Source organism: Apteryx mantelli, chromosome 1 (assembly GCF_036417845.1).
Source record: "Apteryx mantelli isolate bAptMan1 chromosome 1, bAptMan1.hap1, whole genome shotgun sequence".
Taxonomy (NCBI): Eukaryota; Metazoa; Chordata; class Aves; order Apterygiformes; family Apterygidae; genus Apteryx; species Apteryx mantelli.
Genome location: NC_089978.1, coordinates 59,875,680 through 59,900,350, shown reverse-complemented (window position 1 = coordinate 59,900,350; position 24,671 = coordinate 59,875,680). Strand labels below are relative to the sequence as shown.

The following is a 24,671-nucleotide window of genomic DNA, read 5'->3' as shown; positions in this document are numbered from 1 at the left end:
ATTTAAAAGGGGAAAATACCACCTTCGCATTTATCCAACCCAAAGATTTAAATATACTGTTCTTCATTGTGTGAAGAGTGAAAGAAGTCATCTGGTAAAACTGCCACTCAGCTTAAAGATATATCATCTGCTTACACATAATTTTTCTAGAACATTTTTCTTATTAAAAACAAGGTTTCTTACTAGAAACAAGGTAAGAGAGAGAGAAGGAAATTGACAGAATTTTTTCTATGGGTTCTCCCTTGGCTTTGCAAAAAGCAACAGAACAACAAAGCAGAAGAAACTCACTTTAGTTCCTTTGCCATTTAAATAAGACTAAAATCTATCCACAGCTGAAGATTTAGAGATTTCAGTGAAAAAACACCAACAGTTTCATTTGGGAGAAATATTTAAAAGCTAATGACTTCCATTAACACTTCTACATCTGGTACTGAAACAGCTCATTCTATATTCTCACGTGGCTGGAAGTATCAAATTCATCCTGGTTTTAAATCCTTTACCACGCACACTAGATTGGCTGCCAGTCTATGTTGCTTGGGAGGACTGAAACAGATCCTGTAAAGCTAAGCTCTGCTTTCACAACAACTTTGCTTGGTATGTAGAAGAGGAAGACTGATACCATACCTATCTCAATACAGTTAATTAGATACCCAGCTCTTTAAAGATCAACATCCCAAGTATATTTTGACTCCACATGCAACAAACATTTTTGCGTTTGCATATATCATGAAAAAGGGTGAAGGATCGTCTGTAAGTCTATATTAAAAAAAAAAAAAAAAAAAAAAAACCTTAGCAAGACTAAGAGAAAAAGATTAAGAGAAAAAATCGTCAGGAAGGCGAGAATGCTGAAAGCATTAGAAAACACAGGATTTCGTCTCTGCGTGGACCACAGAGGACAGGTAGTCTCCCTTTTGCTCAGTGCAGGTACAGCACACACATCGCACAGGCGATACCAGCTTCCAGGCATTGCTAAGCAACACCACTCCACATTACCTCAATTGATTCAAGGGAGGGAAGTTGATTCAGAAGCCATTGAAAAAGGGAGAAGCTAGATAAAAATGGTTCTGCAAATCTCGCACACGGAAGCCAAAGCCAGGCTCCCACACAGTTAGAGCAAAAGGCAATTAAGGAAAACGGGGGGGAGAGGGAGGGAAAGCACAAACTGAAGCAGAATAAAAAAAACAGTCTACATACACAAAGAAAGTAGAAAGGGAATATGAAACAGCTAAGAAAGGGAAAAGACAGCACTGCTAGTATCACCTTAGATATTCAGAGACTGTAACAATGAAAGTATTAAATCTTTCTTTCCAGAGCATAAAACAAACAGAAAAACAATCAAAATTCCATTAGAGACATGAGAGCATAAGTTTGATCCATATCCAAAACAGATCTTGCAAACAACTGAGGATTTTTGTTACAAATATTGAAGATCAATGGCAATAACGAATAAGAAACACCAAATTTTCAATTGTTTCAAAATCAAAATGCACATTAACTCTCCAGAACAATGCATACATCTTCCCTACATCCTGATCCTACATTTTATGAATGATTTATACATTTGAATAGTTGCATTAAAGTCTCGTTTGTTACAAGTATAATCCAAAAGAGAAGGCTTTCTAATATACTACAGTAAGCCATTAGCTATGCGAAACCTTGAAAGAACATATCTATAAACATTCATTTTCATTGAAATAGAGACTTGTGCTGAGCAATAAGCACTGGGCAGATCTACTTGCAACTACATCTTCCATTTGAGTAATCTGTGCAATAGAAGCCAAATATACCATTGCCATGGCTTCTTGACCTGCAGCTGAAAGAGGTGGTCACCTCTCCCATTCCCCGCACGGCCACATATTCCTATCTTCCAGCAGCCTCCTTGTTTCAAGCTCCTGTTTCACGCTTGGGAACCATTTGGGGTGGCACCAAGTGAGAAGGACTGTCTGCTGCCTACTCAGTGGGTCCAAGTGGCAATACAGGCAAGGGGCCACCACTCTCATGAAACCCAGAAAAATGCAAGGTGCATACAGGAGCAACAAGACTGTCTAAGGCACAGCATCATTAGATGAGGCTTTAAAAGAAACAGCAAGCTGCCAGAATTACATGCTATTCATCCACGAACTTTAAAGGAATATACAAACACTGAACTACTAACCATGTTGTCTTGCTTCTCTCTAAGACCAGCTTTATGGCAGAGACATGAAAAGTGGAAGATATGCTGCCAGGTTCCATGAAAGGACTCTAGGAAACTAGAGACTAGTAGCTATACACTTCACCTTATGCTGAAAAAACTGACAGAAATTTTAAGAACAGAATTAGTAGGTATGAAAACAAATATGATATACTGGTGAAATGCCATCATGGCTGTTGTAGAAGTCATGCCTCTCAAACTTCCAGTGACATATATGAGTAAGTGTGACATGTATGATATAGCATACTTGGATCTCTAACAAACCTTTGACAGTGTCTCTCACCACAGGTTTTTAAATAAACTGTCACAGGATAAGATCGAAGGTCCTCCTGTGGATTAACAACTGGTTAGATGAGAAGAACCAAAGCACAGGAATAAATGGCCAGTTCTGACAATGGATCTGGTTTGGGATTTGTGCCACTCAATATATTCATTGCTTATCTGGAAAAGGGAGCAAGTAGCAAGGTGATAGTTTGCTGGTGATACAGATTTTGGGACAGTATGAACTGACTGTGAAGAGCTGCAGACAGATATCTCAGTACCAAGCGAGGAGACAGCAAATGAAATTTGTCACGTATCTATACACACACAACACACACAAAGCAATAGCCAATGCAGTGAGCCATAATCCCGGAAACCCTGGAGTCAGAGCAGATATTGTAGGAAATGGAAACACAGATTTCAAAGCGCAGTAACAGTCAGCACCTCAGGGATGAGCAGATCAGGGATATCCCACACAACAGAAACCACCACTTGCTGCTGTGAATCCACAGCGCAGCCTCTGAATGCAACCCTGAGCCATCTTCCTCAGAGAAGGATAAAGTACAATAAGAAAAGGTTCAAAGGAGGGTGACAACAACAAGGGGTCTGGAGCAGCTTTAACCTAAGGAGAACTAAACACACAGGAGCTCTTCAGATTAGAAGGGGAGACAGACAAAACGACAGACGTAAAACCATGAATGGTGTTACAGAGAAAGCAAGTAGGAAACCATTATTCCGCAAAACACATGAATTAGAGTATAAAATGAAGATATCAGGTAGCTTGTTTAAAAACAAAAGGAAAAGGAGGTTCTTTTTTCATACTACAGTTAACAGTAGAACTCAGTGTCACAGGATGTTTTGGAGGTAAAATTTGAAAATAGATTCAGACATGATTAGATATATTTATAAAAGGAAGTCCAAAAAGGGCTATTAAACAAAGATGCAGACGCGACTTTCTTGCTCAAGGTCCTCAAATTTCAGAGTGCCAGAAGCTGGCACAGATCTCTATCTTTACTATAATGTTTTTTTCCTAAGCATTACTACTGGTCATTCTTGGACACAGGATGCCGGGCTAAAACAGTTCTTTGGCCTGAATCATCCGGGCAAATTTTGTGTACCAAGTCCGGGAATCTTGAGCAAGATGTGCAACATGGGAAAGCTCAGTCTTTTCATGTTCACCTCCTAAAGCATTTCGTCTTCTACTCTGTTCTTGTGGGTTCCCCCCAGACTGTGAGGGAACGCCCATCAGCAGCACCTCCAGAAGCCACAAGAAAGACGGTTTTGCCTCCTATTGGAGAGTTATATTTGATTAAACATTTTCTTATTTGGTGAACACAGCTATGCTGTGCGCATTTTCAGACTGAATTAGGTGTGGCTAACCCATAATTTTGTCTACATTAAGCAATCAGATTTACCTACTTCTGTTTTGTGTCCTGGTACTAAGAAGCTCGCTAGAGCTGAGTTGTACAAGATCTGCTGTCCCCCATTGTAGGTGGCTGAGTTCAATTATGGTGCTGTGCTAGTGAATTTGAAAGTAATTTGAGAAGCTGCACAGCCTGAAAGGCAGTGACACAAGGAGATGAGGAAGAGGGAGGAAGAAGAAAGAGGCCCCTCTTAGCAGCAACCTTAGTCACAAAAAGAAAGAGCCTAAATTCCTGTGGGGATTCAGAAGTTATCAGCAAGGGAAGGCACTACAGACAGCATTAATGCTTGTTTTGCCTTTGTGTCCCCTACAAGTCACACAGCTCTCCTCACAAAATCTCCAAAAATGGCTGGCAGGCAAGCTACGAATCTGGAAGATGTCAAGAAAATTGCCTCTTTAGGGGATTTATGAGGCAATAACAGATTTATGCAGTCACTTATAAAGGTGAGATATATGCCCACTTGCACAGCCTTACCACCACATTATAAATACAATTAAATTTTGTACCTAGCAGTTAATCTGTTGGATTTCTTACCTGTTGTTAAAAACATGTTTAAAATGCCTTAGAGCAAGTAGATGAACTTTGGTTCTCTTTCAGAAATACCAAGGGAGTTTTGAGCGAGAAGTGAATTTGCCTTTTTCAGTATCATCCATTTTTAGCTCAAGTACCCAGAAAAAAATTAGATCTTAGATATGTTGTTCCTCTCAGGTGACAATGATAATAGAGCTGAAACACAGAGCAAATCCTTTCCCCTAAAACCCAGCGAGAATCAATCATAAGGAAGCTTCTGCACTTCCAACTTGAAATCTCTTTGCAGATGGCAGCCTGCTCAACAAGATCTCTCTTGCTCCATGCACTCTCTCTGGTTTCACATACCATCTCTTGCAGTTTCCCATTGTATTCTGCACACGGGCACACAAAGTTTCACCAAAACCAATAAACCAATCTGTCCTAACACCGTATTGGGCTCAACTGCTATTTTAAGTCTCCCTGTAACTTCTGCAGTGGGTGGTGGCTTTCCTGTTCTGCACAAGTCACTGAAAGCCACAGAGCCTGGAGATCACCTTCATCCACCATCCAACCTCTCCGCTGTGCTGATCACAAGAACCTCCCTCTGCATAAAAACCACAGCCAGTTCCACAGGCTCCCGCGAGAGGCTCACAATGGAACAGTTACCCACATTTTCCTTCGTGAGCCAAGCATAACAGTAACAGTAACTCTTGACATGATTTGAAATACATATGAGCAGCCTGTTAAATAACAAACCTCAGTCTCTGAGTTGCCTTATGCTGTTGTGTGAAGAGGTCAACTCTTCTCCAAGATACTAGCATCAATTGTCAGATGGTAGTAAGTCTGTCAGTTCTTATTTAATCACATTCTTGGGCTTAGTTGTCTCAGCTCAGTGGTTATACCACAAATCTCAACATAGGCACTAAGATGACTGATGCAGTGACTCACACTTGCTTCCCTGCTGCGATTTCAAAACAGCATCGCTTATCTCACCAAAGTGTAAATCCGTCCAGAGCATCAACATCATAACTACTGCACCATCTGCTGCAAGAGCTCTGTGTCCCCAGAACATTTAGAATTTCTGCAAAACTGTAGAAGCACCTAGGAAGACAGCTCTAGTCTAGTTCTTGACAGCTTCTCTCTCTCCCCTTGCATGCCTCCAAGCTCCTGCTAATTCTGAGACCACTTCTAAGCACTGTTGCTTTGTTTTCTAACAAACAAAATGAAGCATGTGTCCATGAATGCTTCACTGGTACTATTCTGTAACTTAACAGTGCTAGATCCAGATCAGAACATATGACTCCAGATTATTTAATAGCCAGTAATTATTCTGGGTCCATTTTAACCAACCCATTCAACCAGAAATTATGGAGACTGGCTATTACAAGTTCTGACCTGTACTTTCCCATAAATACCCCGAACAATGCTGATTCAGCCATGAGATCCACCATCAGGCACTTTTACAGCAGGTATAACAGATTTAGGAAAAACAGACTTCATTAGTATGGTCATATGTTTAGCCCAAATATGAGATATTTGAAAACCATCTTACAAAAGGAAGAATAGCCTGTTTTTTTCTCCCAGGCCTGAGAACAGGTCAGCACCTAGGTTTTCCATACTGCTGTGCTTTCAACACTAATTTTTGCCCTTTTTACTACAGATATAGTGAAGACCAGCCTTAACAACTTCCTGTGTCACAGACCCTTTGAAGTTAATGTTAAGATATATTTGGCTGTCCCTGTTTTTTTCAGCCCCTGAAATTTCTTTCATGTTTCCAGTTTCAGCAGTGTACAATCTGGGTGTTTTTCAAACAAACCCTATGAAGGAATGGAAACAATGCTGCACCAAGCTTCACAGCTTTCTGCAAGACAGTCAGCAGGAAACCTTGCTGTTAATAGTTCACACTTTGCCCAGTATCAGACATATTCTTAACATGTTTTTAATGCACCACTGCCAGGGGGGTTATTTTGGGCAGTACTGCCTCCCCCCACCAATTTGTTTCTAAAAACAGTCTCTGGACTTCGCTCCTCTGAACCGTTATCTGCTACAGACAGCGTATCTGCAAGGTGTCTGCAATCACCAAGTCTTCTCTGTATTCAGGTTCACTTTGCAAGTCAAACTGCTGTAGCAAAGAATCTTTTCCAGGGGAGTTTACTAAACCCTTTTGGTAACAGTAACAGAAAACTTACTGTCATAAGAAGATGTGATTTTTAATATGCTTCTTTTTGTTGTTCAGGAGTCGTTCAGAGTCAAGGAGTCAGACAGGGAAGCCAATGACCATCAATGCTCAGCACAAGCTTCTGTGTTAGGTCTCAAGACTCATGTTAATTAAAAAAAAAAACAAAAAAAAAAAACACCAAAACCCAGAAAACTTTCACTATTGTCTCAGCTGAACAAAAGGGTATTTACCTGCTCCCTCATCTAACCCAAACAGAAGGCTACTGTCATTTCAGTTACCTTTGGGAGGGTCTGTGACTATCCATAAATCAAAACGGAATATTCTGGGAACCACTGCCACCAGTATGATAAACCCTTCTAAATCCAAATGCAGAAAGAGGAAGCACTGAAGATTTCATGCTATTAAAGAAGGTCAGCAGACACCTATGTAAAATAACCCAATTTCTGGTATCAAAGAGTAACTAAGAAGCAAAAACTAAAAAGCCTCAATCTTGTGCTAAAATTAAGGCCTGTATGAAATGACAATGGAAGCAGCTGGAGGAAGGGAGGAGAAGAAGGGCATGACAAAACACTGCAAAAACCATACGATTCCCCATCACATCACCAAGAGTGTTCCTTTATCCTCTGACTTCATTAAAAACTAAAGGCAAGACAGCCATGGATTACAGAAAACTAAACAAAACAAAACAAAACCTGCCACCACTGAAGACTAGCTTCAGCTCCCTACCACACTGATAAGGAAAGTTCAAGTATAGCTTTTTCATTTCTTTGAGGTTATATGAGATTGTTTGAGTTTGCTTTGAGTCTTGCCTTGCTGAAGTCTCTCTAAAATTACAGGGTAGTGTAGCTCTAGACTCCAGGTAACACTTGGTCAGACTCACAGAAAAAGCATTCCTAGTGTCTGAAAAGGAAAATAAGAGGTCAGAAGTACAAAGGGATCTGCCACTGCTTATGTAAATGGGGTATTGCTCTAACAGGTTTTTAAATAAACTGTCTACTCCCTTCCTCAAGAAAGTAGAGATTATCACAGCAAGGAGACAAGTAAAAAATAAACATGCCCACAACAGCATACAGTTTCCAGGAATTGTGCCTGGGAGGATCTGCTTGTAGGTTAATTTCTTCTCCCCCCAACATGTGAAATGGCAGGAAATTCAAGTTCACATGGGTAGGAGACAGAAATCTCATCTGAATAGGCAACAAGGCATGCACAAAGTAGTCTGCAGGTAATAACAGGGTCATACTCTCTCAAACACAGGCACAGGGAAGTATATGTAAAGCGCATCTGAAGCTCACACATCTTGTGAGATGTCGATCTGCTCAGACTATGACTAGTAGCAATAGTATCATGAGCCTTGCTTGGAAAGAACCAGATATTCTTCTGCAGCGAAGTGTGAGTAATAATAAAACATGCCTCATGCCTAAAGACTCACCTCAATTGCTGAATACATGCTCTACTGCTACATGAGACTTGAGGAAAGAGGAAAAAAAAAAAAAAGCCAAAGTGTAATGCTATTTTTAAAGTACTTTTAAGAGATTTTTTGGTCCAAATGAAAAATATATATATATATATCACAGATGGCTTGATTTAAGTCATGATTGAAAAGTAAATACATTAGTAAGCACAAAACCTTGCTCTAACATTGCTTTTGTTATTTTCCTCCAGAAGTTGATTTCTATCAGCTGATATATCCCATAAAGATTCATTTGCTAACTGAATACAGTCTTTACATTTAATTTGTTACCTCCTGTTCATAACCAGCAGGTTACACTTTACATAGACACTCTAAGTAGTCCTACAGCCTTATTTACAATCATTGTTCTTAGACTTTTTGTGTTAGAAAATAGCAGTTGATTCATTTCTTTATACTGAGATGCTGATTTTGCTTTCAGTACACAACATTTGGAAGGAACTGAACTTAAAGCACTACGGTGTCTTCTTTAAAAGTAACCTTAAAAACGTACCAGATACCTATGAAAAACATTTATCACAAACATGAATACTATTTAAAACAGTGAGTTATTATGCAAAGGAAAGATTAAGATTTGATGACCATAATTAATTTTTGATCCCCTAACAGTCACATTTATTAAAATATTGAGAAATTCTATTAGGTGTCTAGTCTAAAAAGCACTAAGCCAGTGAGATACCTAATTTACATGATGTCTTCAATTAGACACTTAGAGTTCTTTGTGTACTTCAAGCTTTAAAGCATCTAATCCTAATTTTCTTGCCCTGATTTTGTTCATAGATTAAAAGGGGATGAAGGAAGGGAAAAAAAAGTGCAGCTTTCTTATTTTCTGAGCTCCAAAATGGCTTCTCAATCCTGAGTTTATTCATAAAGAAAATATTCTCTCTACATCTGGTAGCTAAATTGCAACCAAATAAATTAATTAAGCAAAAGCTTTCCTGCATCTCAGAACATGAAAATAATTACACTTGGAAAAATATAAAAAGTAGAACTCTATCCAGTATAAAGACAATAAAATAGACATCTAAAAACTTTAATGGATAGCTCCTTCCAATTGTGTTACATATTTTAAACGACTGTGCACAACAATACAAAAGGTGTATCTGTGTCAGTGGCTTCTCAAATTAATAGGTCAAAAAAGTGTTTTACTTAAATGATACTAACAGGTAGAGAGGTAACGCCTTACAGAAGTAGTTATCATGGTTTAAATTTAGTTTACCAGTTTTATTCTTAACAGGAAGTTTTTGAAAAGATTTTTTAATTATTTTTTATGCACCCTGGTGCCAACCTGTTACTGTTCACAGCTTTGCTGCTTCACAATCCCTCTGTTAAATATTACCGTCCTTGCATTGCTGGTTTTAAGTTAATGTTTCCAAGTCATTGCCTTCATACTGAAACAATTTTATGGAAAACCCTGGTGAAATATTAGGAGATTGCTGCCAGCATTTGGGACCTTCCCTCTCACGACTATCTGAAGAAAACGCATCCAAAGAAGTTCCATTTTTTCTTTTCTAATTTCTTAGAGCTTTCACAACTCCTGGTTTCAGTTATCTCCCGCTGCTGCAGCGACACCGTTGCGCCCAGGCTGCCCCAGCAGAGCCTGCGGAGCTTCCCAGGGCTCCCAGAAAGCAGGCACAGAAATGCGGCTTATGGCAGCAGTAAACATGCTGGTGCGCTGCCTAATTGTGCCATGGGGTAAGACCGTAAATGAACATTTCCTTTCACAAACAGGAGATTCCCAAGCCATCTATGAAAAAAATAGCCTGTAAGAATGCTGGAACACCTCAGAAAGAGGTATGTTTGCCCCCACTGGGGAAATAAACCATAAGGGTTTCCAGGTTTCTACAGCTGGTCCTTTTTGAAAGTCACAAAAGCAAAAATACCACTCCATTTCTCTTTTCCTTCTGGCAGAGGCCAAATTTGAAGTCGCACACAGCTGAAGAACATCAGCCTTTCTGGTTCAATGTGCAGACAAGGACCCGTTCAGAGAGCTAATTTATCCAGAAACAACACACACAAAAGATGTGTTGGAAGAGAGCCTAAAGAGGGGCATGGACGCATTTCTTTCCTCCTGCCCCTCCAAGAAATACCACAAGGAATATTTCTGCCTGAAGAAAGTGACATTTCTGTAGAAATCAAGGAAAGGTTGTACGGGGGCAATTTATGTCAATTTTTCAAGTACTTATAAACTGGTATCAAAGAGGAGCTATGACGATGGCAGCAACTGCAAGTTTTAACTGACCAACTAGGACAACACTTCAGGGGAGGTATAAGCAAGCCCTGCAAAATCAAGTGGGCCAGTTTTATACAGCAACTCATATGTAGAATAAATTGTTCACACCAGATAATATCTGAAGTCCTATCTATGCTAAAATGAATTCTAAACATAAACCAGTCTATTCATTTCCTAGGCTTGTAATAATTTTGACAAACTCTGCTTGCTGTTAGAGTTTACAGAGATAGAACTCATTTCGCTCGGTAACTGTACCGCAACACCGAAGAGCTACCAACACAGTTAATGTTTGCGGGGAGGGACTACAGAAAAAAAAAAAAAGACACCCCCCTGTCACACTTGCACATACATACAACATGACATGCTTGATGTCTCCCCTTCTCCCCAGTGAGATTTCCCTGGATCACTACAAGGAGCCAGGGACATGGGCACTGTGCTCAGCCCATGCAAGGCAGCAAGGTCAGCGGGAGCATCCCAAGGACAGAGTATAAACAGTTCCCAGTCTTCAGTTATCAGCTGTGCTAAAGGCCAAGCCTTATTCAGTTTTATCATGCACTGTATCTCCTGTGCTTGGATGGATCCTGCATTGTATCGCCATTTACCAAGCCTACACTGTTCCCCCTGCATCACTGCCTCAGAAAGTTCAACCTCCAAGTGAATTACACTTCAACTGCTAGAAAAACCATTGAGGTTACTGACAAACAAAGCAGACACCCAGCCGTGATACTGATGTTTGCACCCTTCTTAAAATACAGGACTACTAACTATGAGCACTTTTAGTAGTCATGGTTAGTGAATACTAACTACGCCTACAAGTTGGGAAGCTTATGGCTTGGTTCTCATCTCTCTGAAGTGCTTAACAAGATGGGAAATGGATAAACAACTACCCATTTACAAAGCTGTTAGATCTCATAAGGTAAGGAAAAGAACTGAGATTTTTTTTCCAACAAAAGACAATGTAATCATAAAAAAAATATATAGGTATGATTATTCATTCCTTTTAAAGACCCCTCCCCCGAAATTAATAAACTTTAAGCATAGAAGACCAGCAGAACAGCCAAAGGCAATATTGCCTTAAGGAAAAATAAATAGTACGTTACTGCAACCCTCAGCATGCAAAGTGACTCTAACCTGCTGCATGTGTTGCAAAAATAAGATATTATTTAGGCTGCTCTCTTACAGGATTAGTTCAGTTAGCAGCCTTCGAAGTTACAAAGTTACATTCAAAGAAAAAAAAAAAGTGGCTGTCTGGGTCAGTAAGGAACATGTACTGCCAAGCAGCAGAGAGCCTCAGGTAATGGATGTAAGGCATACAGGCACCTTACTGAATTCCTGTAGCAAAGTGAAGTTTGCTTAAAGGCTTTCAAGTGATCAGAATTACATAAATGAACTCATTATTAAAGGCAGTTCTTTAAAAACAAAGTGAAAGCTTTAAAGCTTTCACAGTTTAACAGACTTCTAACATCTTAGAGAACAGAAACCATGCTCCACCAGCATGTTTCTTTTTTTTATTTATTTCTCTTTTTTTTGTCTCTAGCATATCCAAGAAATTACAAAATATACTTCTGTTATCATCTTTCAGCTCTAAAATAAAGGCATACTAACCAAAATAGGCCATTATGGATCTCTACCTTACTAACACAGATAAAATGACTAAGAACATGGTAACAAAAGCCTGAGGTTATTAATCAGGAACCAGTTCAACTCAGCATAAAAAGTAATGAGTACAATGAGCAATTACAGTTCAAGAAAACAAATGCAGAGAATATTTTATATAACACAGAAAATAGTAGTTAGAAAAGAAATATTAAAATTCAGAAGCAAAAGAAAGAGACCGACAGAGCTAATGGACCAGTAACTAGGTTACGCACGATCTTTCTGAAAAGACAATTAACAGAAAGACAGACTGCTGTACAGCAAGTCCTCCTTCCCACAGCTAGCATGCTCCGCTGGGACTGCATGACCAGGAGCAGAACAACGGCTTCCAGGGGAACCCACGAAACCACTGCAGCAAAGCAGCACAGGAGCAACTCCTGAGCGGGAGAGCCGAGTTTGAAGATTTAGGAAGAATCAGGATGGTTTTGCACAGGCTTACCATCAGGAAAAATCCCAAACAGTTAAGATCCTCAGCTATGAAGTAGCTTTTTTTTAAATGGCAGCAGTGGTATTTATGACATCTGAAAGAAGCCTGAACAAAAACATCAGTCCTTATAGGGTGTACCCTTGAATCAGATTATGGATACACAAAAGAAAATTAGGGACAATTGCCAAGACTCCTATAAACACTGGCTCAGGCCTGCAGTTACCTAAAACTTGTTCTTCAGTCCATCACTGAAAATCCGGCTCTGCAGGCAATGAGAGCAAGAAACAGGAACTTCATTCTACAAATCACTGAACATAAATTTGGACAGTTAATATCAAAGGTAATTATTAGTCACAATATAATGTTCTGTCCACTAAAAAGATACATATTTACTCTTCAAAGTATCTAAACTATTAAATGACAGAAAACACATTGACTGTAAATCCATGGAAAAACTAAATTAGATCGATTTCTCTTAATGGAAAAATGACTGATATGGAAAAAATAAGAAACATCAACAGCCAGATTCTCTTGATAATCTGATAACTACCACAGTCAGTGCACGTGTTTATTAAAGGTTTTTTTCCCCTCTAAATCCCATGGTAAAGAACTTAAAGTATATACAGAACTTAAAGTGACAATGTATAGAATTTAAAGGCCATTTTGAATTTGAATTTTGTGATGATTACAAAGAAATTCTTTAGCTGACTATATTCTGCCCCAGGAGATAAGGGACAAAGCTTCCAACAAATCCATCAAAATTATTATCCAATACTAAGTTTGCCATTTTCAATCTTTCTAAATCATATACAGTCATGTACAAGATCTGTTGCACTTTTAAAGGCATCCTGTTAAAAAATTTTTTTTTAAGTTTTATTGGGCCATCAAAACCCCAGATAAGGCTCCAAAGATTTGCACTCCATAGTCACTGTCAAGAAAGCTGGAGAACCAATGGAAAAGGAATGCTATTTGAAACTTACATACTTGGAGTTTCGGTGAAGATGTGTATGAACAAACTGTAAGTCTCAGGTCCTTATACCAACTATATTTTTTTCTGTAAGCTTATCGAAACTTCACAAAACATAGATAAAATAGAATGTTCCTTCCATCACATTAACCTTATCAGTGGAATGGGAAAAGACAAATACAGATATCATGGATAAATACTACAGAATGCTGTCACAGATAGTAAATGTATTAAAAAAAGTTTGAGAAACAAAAAAATCTACATAGAAATCAAGAAGGAAAAACAAGTAAACGTAGTACAAATAATCAATATCAGAGAACACCAAGTAATTCATATTACCTGAAAACCTCAAATATAGCATCAATGGAATCCCACATTCATTACAACTGATTCAGATTGCAAATTGTGTTCTTTAGAATTCTTTGCCCTTTATTTCATGAAGAAAAGCCATACCCTCATTAAGATCTAGTGATTAAATATATTTCCTCAGTCTCGGCCTTATAATGGCAACAGCACTGTTGGCTTTATTTTTCACTCACAAACCGTCATTAAAACTAGGAGAGTGCAATGACTCTTCCCAGGGCTGCCAGCAGCAGCAACACGTGGTGTGCAGGAACAGAAGCATAAAACCTTGACTTGTGTCATGCCTGTCTCTTACCCTGGAAAAACTCAGCTTTGTTAGTAAATTGGAACAAAAGGTACACACTACTAAAACACTGAATGTGTATGCATATGGGAGTTGTGAGGAGGGGGAAAAAGAGGAAAAGGGGGGGAATAAGGAGTAGACAAAAGAAACAAGCCCAAAGAAATGGATTACTGTTCTTTACTCTTACACAATATGTAGTTAGTTCATGTCTGAGGGATCCCCCATGCAGTTGCATATATTCAAAGGTCGAGACTTGCTTTTCAGCCATCCCCATCAGTTCTTCTTCCCTGAAGGAAACATTATGAAGCTGCCCCACAGCATGCACACTCTCAGACTTTGACTTCAGAGTCCAGCCATGCACAGTGTAATATTGCATCAGGAACCATTAACATGGCCCTCAAAAATTAGCTGTGTAACATAGTACACTTAAAGAATACAAGTACTACAAACAAAAACCGGCTAGCCAAGAGCTTCTATAGACTATTCGGTCTACACTAAAATACAATGGACATGTTATTAGCACAACAGTTCCACCGCATTAACATTCAAAGGACTCATTTCACATATTTTGTTATGTGACTTTAATTTAAAAGCAGAACTCCCTTCTCTTAATGCTTTAAGAGTGCTGAGGCAAAACCATTTTGACTATACTGAAAGCACTCGGTTTAGAGGGAACCCTTGAACACATGTCGACTTAATGAGGAAACATTTCACCTGATCCAATAAGTATTAACATTTTTTCTTTCACAAACATAGAAGTGTTTTTACATGAAGCACAGTCCTTAAAACAAGTGCCCAAATCATTGCTATTTCTCTCTTGCAGACCAACCAGCATGAGGAATTTGATGAAATTTCCTCAACAGAACACTAAATAAACACTGTAAATTAAACAAAACCATGCTGATGATCTACTTGCAATTACTTCCAATTGATTTGAATCTTTATTGTCCCCTCAAGCTTTAAACTTCATAGAGGGGAAAAAAGAAGAAAAGAAAAAAAAAGAAGAAGTAAAAAAAAGATCAGGCCTTACTGGAGGAATACCAAAGAAAGAATTGTGAAACTTTCCTTAAACGCATTCAAAACCAACCAAACAAGCTTTTCTTCCTGACAAGATTCCAATTAAATTTAGTTTGGAAGTCTAATGAAAAAATGAGTTATTCCAGGATTTGTCCTAAACAAGTAAGCTAATGCTTAGAAGTAATTTGATCATTAATCAATACACACATGTAGAAATTATAAATTGCTACAACATATTTTCTTTCACAAAGTCAGACACTTCCAAAAGACTTAAGGGAATTTTAACCCAACTGATAAATTATAATCCGACTCTCAGGCATTTCAGCCCTGTCAAAGTCGAGCCAAACTGCCACTTGATTGCAAAAGGAAACATATGCACACCAGAGTCCTAAGGTTGCTTGATGCAATTCAAATATTCTACGGGAAAACCAAAGCAGGCAGTCTTAACCCACTCCTGAGAACTCCTCCCCGGGAAAATCCTGGAGTTACTTGTAGATTTTCAAATATCCTCTTAGGCCTTGTTATATATTATCATTTTGGTTTTATAATTAATTTTCAGGTATTAATTTTGTCAGGCTCAATCTACTTGCAAGGGCCTGAACTATTATTCTGATTAATATTTTCTTCCACATCTCCAAATCACATTTTCCGCGCCAAGCTGGAACTGTACTCAAATTACATTTTCTAAAATTCACTGTATACTGAGATTAGTCCAGAGCTGTTGAAGATGCAAGGCTTAAAAGTTTCTAGAAGCATTTTACATTTTCCTGTAGACAGTTTTTAGATTTATCATTTACCTTTCACAGGATACATCCAAGCTTCAGTACCAAACTTGAGGTGTTTTTAAGTGGAAAGTACTCTGACTTGGTTTGGGGGTGAGCCTTTTTGCTTGGCAGAGAAGTAGATCATACACTTTTAAGATCTTTTCTATTGAATAATGGTTACACTAAAATGAAAATCTTCAAGTTTTCTTGAAGGACAGATATCATCTAATCCTGCAACTACAAATATCCTCCATAGGACACTCATTTTTGCAGAGAATCCAAATGCAGAAATCAAGGGGTATGCCTAGTTTTCCCTGTTATTTTTTTAAATGTGACATTTGGAGGGAAAATGTAGTTGTTACTTACATTCCATCCCTTGCAGTACATACTCAAACTGCTCACCACTCTACAGCTAACTACTTTAGCTTTAATTGGGCTATTCTTTGCCCACATACTATTTTCTGCTCATTACATATCTTGTGTTATTATTTTAAATAAATGTTTAAAACAGAAAACAGGTATTTTCAAACATTACTCTCACTTTGAGGGAAAATTTTGTAGTTTTCTTTACTGTCTAATGAAATCTTACTAACAGACAGCCAGAGGGGCCAAACCAGCAAGTCCATGATTAAGAGCAATACTGTGTTCAGTGTTAATTCTTTCAGATATCTGTCTGAATTCTTTTAGATATACAGACATGTATTTTTTTTTAAACAGAGGAAACTGAAAAGTCTACAGCTTGCTTTCAGGAAAAAAAAGTTTCTGGACTCTTATCTCATTGTATATATGAACACACACCTCCACCACAACAGTGATCTAATTTTTCATTCAAACACTTGCAGCGTGCCACCATTAGTCTCTAGCTCTCCTCCATCATGTACTTCCTCTTCATTCAGAGAGACAGGAATGGCTTTCCTGTGCTTGGTTTTCTCAAACAGAGAGCTACCATCAAGTGTCATTTGCTCATCCATTGCTTCAGATCTTTGAAGTGTTGTTTTAACTAGAAACTGCTCCAATGGTTTATCTGGTGCCTTAGTATGTAGTTACATAGAATCAAAGAATACATATTTGAGGCTGGATGAGACCCCTGGAGATCATCTACTCCAACCCACCGGCTCAAAGCAGGGTCAGCTACAGCAGGTGGTCCTGGATTGTGTCCAGTCGGGTAGCTACTGCCCACAAAATAAGAGAGAATACTTACATTCAAGGTATTGTCTGATTGACATTTTCTTAGTTTGGATCTGAAATTGTCCTTGATTTACACTTAAAAGGTTGGACAACTGGAGTTACACTTGACATAGATATGCTGCTCTTGCACCATCACTTTGATACTTCATTGGATAAAACTGCCCTTCATGACTATGTAAAACACTTCCAGATAAGTATGGGAACTTGCACTTGCTATAGTGTGGCCAAGGTTTCTGATAAAGATTTCACTTTCTGGAAAGGCTTCATTATTGCTAGGTTTGGTTCCTCCCCACTAAGAACCACTATGTAAACATGCTCACGTTTGGGGAACAACAGAGCTAATAACGATTGCTTTCCTTCAAATTGATATTCTTTGCCCCTAGCCTCTCCACTACAAAAAGCCAGCTGGTGCATGGCTCACTCTACCACATACCTCCTCTCCTGTCATCCTTCCCGCCCCATCTCTCACCGGTGTCCTATTTACTCACTGCTAATTAGACAGCCGGACGTTGCTGCTGCTGCTTTGAGCAGTACCTACGTGACTGCCCACCAACACATGTGCTGACCAGCCAGCTGACAGGCAATGTGAGTGACCTCCAGCAACAGCAGTAATTTGCATCTCTCCTCCATCTATCACTTTTTTTTTTTTAAATGAAACTTTATAGTTTTGTCTAATATGGTTCAAGTTACCCAACTATTTACAGAGATATAGATGGAGAATAATCAGAACCAATGAGACAGCACGACCGTTCAAGCCTTAGTTTTAAATAATTTGAAACAAAACTTTGGGACAGGAAAACCTTCCCTGTAAAATTACCATCAGCAACTTCTCTTCTCCTACAAGTCCACGTAGAAATTCTTCTCTTCAAAGTTCACCTCTGACTCACTCACTTTAGGCAAACCGACCAAACACCCTTGGAACTGTTGAGTCTGTGACTTGTTTCCAAATTCAAATATTATTAATAAATGCCAAACAGTGAGCAGCACTCACTTATAGTGCCTTTTAAAAAACTTTTTCATATTCAAATGGCAGAGTCATTGCCTGTTCTCTCCACTGGAATACTATCACACCATCTGCTTTGTCTTTTTTTTTTTCCATCAAGGCACTTTCAAAATATTTTGTGCTATCTCTAGGTTCAATATTTAGTGACTCTATTCTATAGGCCCCCTGTCTTTTGTGTTTGTTTTATGGGGCTTTTTTCATGGTTTCTGGCATTTTATTTTTCATAGTATTGAAAATTATGCTCAATGTTTCAAAGGACATATGGGAAAAAATGGCTTTCTGCACCAAAACATTAAACAATTTTTACACATTACTCCAGTTAATGTAGCTAAGCTATAAAAAAAATGGCTAATGAGTAACACAGGTTAACCGTAAGATTGTGCTGCTGTAATCTTACTAAACACACATACTGACATCTCTGTTTGAAAGGAACAAAAAAATTGAATATTTAGTATGTTTAAAGGTAAACATTAATGGCTTCAGGTCTTATAGATGCAACACTAAACAGAGATTTTCAGGAGGAATTTCAGTGGAGATAAGATAGCAACCTAGGTCTTCAAATAAAGAGACTGAAAATTGCCTAGGAGCCTTATCTTGAATAGGTTCACAAACTTTAACATCTATAATGCACCGAGATTACTTGGTGTATCAAGGTATGCACATTCTTAAATCTCTACAAAGTATAACAACTGAATTTTCTCCTTTTTCCTCCCACTTTCTCCCTTTAGTATTTTTCATACTGTTAAGGGCCTGAATACTGATCACCCCCTGGAAAACAGGAAACTCTCCTTCCGAGAAAAACTGCACCAACTTCTGCAGATTCTCACTTTTACAAGATCTGTACCTTCTAAATTATTTCTAGCCTTGATATTCAAGCAAATAACCTCAGACAGGACAAACTAAACAGATCATACTTTCCTTTAATCTGAAAAAGACACCACTATTATCCAGAAAGAGCTGGCCAGAACTTTCTCGGTTGTAATCATTGTTATTGCAATTGTAAGACTGCAGAGAATTAACCAAATAAAAACAAATCAAATTCATTTCACTTTGATGGTAAGCCATAAGCAGCAGCAAACTACAGGATAACTCACGGCAGACCGAAAGAGAAACAGGAGAAGGGAATGGAAGAACAGAAAAAGCCCTCTCTCCCCATCCCCCCCCAAAACACCTCTCTCCTCCTTTCCCCTAATCATAGGAAGGGCAGGGTGGCCAGGGAATTGCTCTAAGTCTGTCAGATACCTGCTGCCTTCCCAGAGTCGCTGAATGATGGGAAGCCCTGTTCCACCATAACAGCGATATCGCCATGTCCTCTCTTTTCCTCCTGAAGATGTTTATTTTCAGCATTTATTTTAACTTACTAATGTAAGGGAGAACATCTCCTATATGTAGCATAAGAGTTTGCTCAGTATTGCTGCCCCTCTTCATGCAAGCCAGTGACTTCAGCCCACCTCATAATGGAAAAAGGAAACCTCCAAATGACATACCTGCCATTTCAAATAAGTGAATAGTAACCCTCCCCTCCCCCAAACTTTTAGGCCAAAATCAATGCCATACAAGCCCGGCAAACAAGAAGTCTAATTATTCTAACACGTGCAACTGAAGCGATAGGGAGTTTCACAGTAAAACTGATAAGGGGAGACATAAAAGACTAATGAGCAGCCTGCCTGCGCTCCAGCGCGAGACTAACAAAGGTCCCTGCAGAACACCTTCGCTTTTGTTCAGTGAGGAGACAGAGCCTGGGAGATATCCAAAAATAACATTCAGAGATGTATGGAAGAAATGAACACACCATGTCTGTGGTTCAAGTGCTTAATCCAGGCACAGAAAAAAAATATTTGAGAGGGAAGAGAGTAACCAACAGAAAATTGCGTGATGTAGTGTAGAAAGAGCCAATTAAATATACACAGACTACTGAGCAGCCAGACCCTCTTAGTGTTGTTTGATCACCAGCCTAGTGCTACACCTGCTACTTGAACAAACGGACAAATCTCTTCTTGACTTGTGCCCGTGGTAGAGGTGACTGAAAGAAAAGGTCCTTGATTAAGGAGATGCAGTCGTCAGTGTTATTAGAGACCAGCGATCAAAGAATTGGTCCTGCAATAATCAGGAGCGAAAGATGCAGGAGGGCCAACAGTGGCCAGCAGAAGCAGCAGCCCCTAGAAGGAAGGGGGAGGAAGCCAACACTACCAACTCTCATGTATTACTGATTGGTTTTCCAGTTTATTAGTAAGTCATCTTTTAACCTACCTCTTCCCTAGCAATATTTTGTACAAGACAATCCATGTACCCTAACAGCCTGTCCTAGAGGCAGCAATCACATTTCCTCTGTTCATACACAGCACATCGCCCACACTCAATAAACTGAGTTGTTGTTTCAAGCAGGGATGGCTTGCTACTAATATCTCATATCTCAGAGCAAAAAAATCACAGTTTTTCCTCAGACAGAACTGCCCATAGGCCAAGTCTCCAGCTGCAAAATTTCCATAATACCTTGTGTATTTCTACAGTAGAGATGCTTCGGGCAGTGCTCTACCTTAGCGGGGGGGAGGTCCCCTTTAGTTGCACCACATACCCCTTTCGCTTCTGCATTAACATACCCACTGAGGGAGGGAGAGCTTGGGCGGGCAATTTAGAGAGTCTTAAAAGAAAGCAGAATCATTTGTCAAACTGAGAGTAGCAGTCTCTTAATGTACTTTCATGATGGCAATTTCAGTCACCCTGCAAGCTCCAAACTGTTACTTTGGCCTCAAAACAAGGTCAGCACATTTGAAAGGAAACTGGGATTGCAATCGTGGTTAATGTTACTATACATTTTAGCAACCTTGTACCAAGGGACAGCAAACCAGCACGAACGTTAAGGTAGAAGGAAGATTTTTAATGGCAAGCAGCAGAGCACTGCAAAGGCAAGATAATGTCAATATGGGAACCAGCAACACTGCCTCAGAGGTGGGGTCTCTCACCTTTCAGTGGCTTTCAGTACTACACCCGATTTATAACATGAAAAAGAAAAATGCAGTCTGGAAAAACTGAAATAGCATCCAACACCTCACAAGTTTTCCTCGGGACTAGTAGCAAATATTTATTATATAGAAGTCTTCTATTGTATACCTAAGTATCCAGATTTCATGACACCACCACACATGAGCAAAACTGATTTAACTGTACAGAATCCAGTGTGTAACATTCAATGGCACACAAGGGCATGATACCAAATTGCAAATTCCCTTGGAGAGAAATGCAAACTCCATGAACTTCACACGCAAGATTTCATTTTATTTGGATATCAACTAACAGCCATCATTCTTTTTCTTTAAGCCCTTTTGGTATCCAGAAGTTAGAACAATTTCCCCTATTTCTAATTCCAGATAAAAAAGTAGTTTTATACCCTGTGCCTCAAATCCCACAAACAGGTATATCATGTTTTCATTTCTCATAACATTTAATCAACTTTATTTCATTACAGACAAGGTTAAGAAGCCCCTGTGCTGCAATTCATTACAAGCAAGATAGTGCTGACATCTGATTAAAAACTGTCCTAATTGTCTAATTCACCTACTTTTATGCAGGCCAAATTTACTGACATTTTATACAAATTCAAAACTGACTGAGCCTGGTGACCTTTTATACCTCTGTAATTAGTCATCTGTGCCTTTACAACCAGAAAAACAAGTTGCCCCTTCACTTCCACTAATTCAGCAGTCCATCCGTAAACTATAAACTTCAGTCTACTCAGCACCTACCAGCCAGAGAAGTATGTACACACACACACACACACACCCCTGCAAACCACAACCTTTCAAGCCCACAAAATTGAGCCTGGAAAGGCCATTTTAAGATAAACATGCCCAGTTCTAAAAGAAGAAACAGAGCAAGCAGGACAAGTTGGTAGACACAAGTTCAATAAACAGCATTTTTATCATGCTTTTCCAAAAAAAGACAGTATAAAATAAGGATGGTGGCATAGTCGAGCACCATAAAAAGACAATCAAAAAAATCAAACCAGAAACCAAAACAAAACCCAGTAAGTTTAATCACTATCAGTAACATCACAGCACAGTATGAAAAGTACAATGCAAATGTATCACTTCTGCACTAGAATGTAACCAAGAAGATTAGCAATACTTGGATTTAACTGCAGAAAATATTAACACGAACTCTATGTATATAATTATGTTTTGGAAAACAGTCCTACAGTTGCAAAAATACTTCCCATTATTAACGTAAGTTTAAAAAGATGAAATTAGTCAATTCCATTGAAGTTAAGTTCTGGATCTCCACAACAGTCAGCAAGATACAGATTTGAATTTCCCCAAGAGAAGCAAAGGGGAGGATTAGGTCAGAACACTGAGTTGCACTTCAAATTCCAGTCTTAATAAACAGCAACGTTGTCAATTACTGCAGGCTGGGACAGACGATCATTAACAACCAGCAAATATGCAACCTCACTCCCTGGACTCTTTCCCTCCTGGAAAATCTGAAGACATGAAAACAGCTGGCAGCTTGCGCACAAGTCTTTAGCCCAATGCCAGCCCTGAAGTTCCTCAGTGCACCAGCCAACTTCTCACTGAAAACACTATGAAAACAATACAGTCCCATGGACCATCTTCCCCAGCCTCGCACGCTAACTGGTCCCAGTTTCAGAATCACTGCAGCAGTCAATCCCTTTTAGAAATCCATGTTCTTGGGAGGGTGGCTAATTACACTCTTCACCATCTGAACTATCTACGCCCAAGAGAAAAAACAATGACTTAATATGAAGATATTTCAAAATTAGAAGATTAAGTTGTTTTGCACAGCTCTGTCACGAAACATGCATAATCTAAAAAGTTGCCAGCATTAATAGCCTTATGTTCATCAGTGTCAAGACTTTTTGTATTTTTTAAATGAAATGTTATTTTTCATCATATATGAATTTAAGTGGAAGTTCATTTTTTTCTAATTCAAGTTGATCTGAAATCAACAGGAAAGTCGAGTGAATAGTTCTATAAATTTGTATTTCTGCAGAAAATCAAAAGTTAACATTAAAATTCAGATAGAGAATTCCATCTCCTAAATTTGGTATTTTTCTTTTCTTTTTTAAACCATCACCTTTAAATGGTGTTTCCCCTTTGGTCATTTATCATCCACAATTTTTGTTCACAAAGCTTGGTTACAAGTAGCTTGTTTTAAGATACTGATTAAACAATGACTAATGAACTGTGTCAACTTGAAAAGAAGGGATTTCCAAATTGAAACCCTGGCATTAAAAAAGAATTAGGCTGTGGTGTTACACGTTCAGCCTCTTACCAACTTCTGACATTTTGAAGTCGTATGTTACTACGTGTTAAACATTCTGTCCTCTTTCCTTGTTTCTTTGGCTTGTTCAACCTCAAGAAAAGAGAGTGCACAAGGAAAAAAAACAATTTCACTGGCCATACATAAGACACTTAAGAAAACAGAGAAATTCAGTTTTCTAACCTCTTCCCACTATGAAGACAGTTGGCCTGACGAACAATATTAATCCCTTCCACATTTAAATTTAAACTCAAGTCTGAGGGGGGAAAAAGGAACTTATCAAATGTTTGGGCAGGTATCAATGCCTAAACTTTCAAAAATACCTTAGCAGTCATAATTCAGTGCATTATGCATACTCCCTAATCTTTGCTATTTATGAAGGAAAGAAAGAAGGAGAACCTATCCAATTTTAGAGTAAAACCGTGTTGAAAACTCAGTTTTGAATTAAAAAGCAAGGTCTCAGAGTAATTACAATTTGCTCGGAGCAGAAGACTTCTGATACGGAAGGCTAAGGTAAAATGGTAAGACAAGCGTAAAATGGAAAGACAAGCTTTCACCCGACCACATTAACAGCTTGGTCCTTAAACACGAATGTTTTAAGTGCAAGTCCGACCAACTACAAGTCCCAGCATGCAATGCAGTGGGCACAGCAAACAGTTCGCTTCATGTCAATCAGTTAAGAGTTTCAAGATCCTGGCAGGTTGGACACGTGAGGCATAGCTAAGAGGATTTTGTACTTTCTTGGTATGCAGGACCATTTCTGCAAGACTCAAATCCACAAATTAGCGAGACACCAAAATTCTGAAATGAACATGCCTAAGTACAAGAAAGAGATATGTTAATTCAGAGGAATGTTTGGTGCTTTTCTTAACTGCATTTCTCAAGAATTTTATTTCTGTTGGCTTGACTCCAATATCAACTGCTTACTGTAAATATATATTGGAAGCAATACAAGGAGCAAGAGTCAAAGTATCTAGGAGATACAAATAATAAAACAGCTGAGTGATACTGTTCCTGTAGAGCAATCATCTTTCCACTCTCCAGGGACAAATCTCTTTGAAGGAAACCCTGTCCAAAGCCCGTGACTAAAAAAGATACTCCAGGAGTTTCATTTATTTTGTGCCAAAAATCAAGCAAATCCAGCAACTAAAAAAAAAAAGAGAGAGAGAGTTTGCATGTACTAAATAAAAGAAATAAAGGGGCACAGACTCATGAAAGATAAGGCCTACTACACACAAACTCTGAAAACAAAGTTGTTTAATCTAAATCTCTCCCCTACAGTTAATGCCTTATGGACACAGATCATACTGGTGAGTGGAAAAGCGCTGTTTCAAAAGCGGCAAACTTTTTTTTAGCTCCAGCACAGCAGAGGCGTCGAGGACACGAGGCCAGGCCACCGCGGCATTTCCCTAGATGCGAAGGCGGGGAAGGCGGCGGCGACCGTTACAGCCGCGACGGCC

At 38.9% G+C, this 24,671-nt stretch overlaps 1 protein-coding gene across 2 annotated transcripts in view; it reads right to left on the bottom strand.

Moving 5' to 3' along the window:
* FARP1 (FERM, ARH/RhoGEF and pleckstrin domain protein 1) overlaps nucleotides 1-24,671 on the bottom strand; it is a 222,460-nt gene that overhangs the window by 196,678 nt on the left and 1,111 nt on the right. The window lies entirely within an intron of this gene.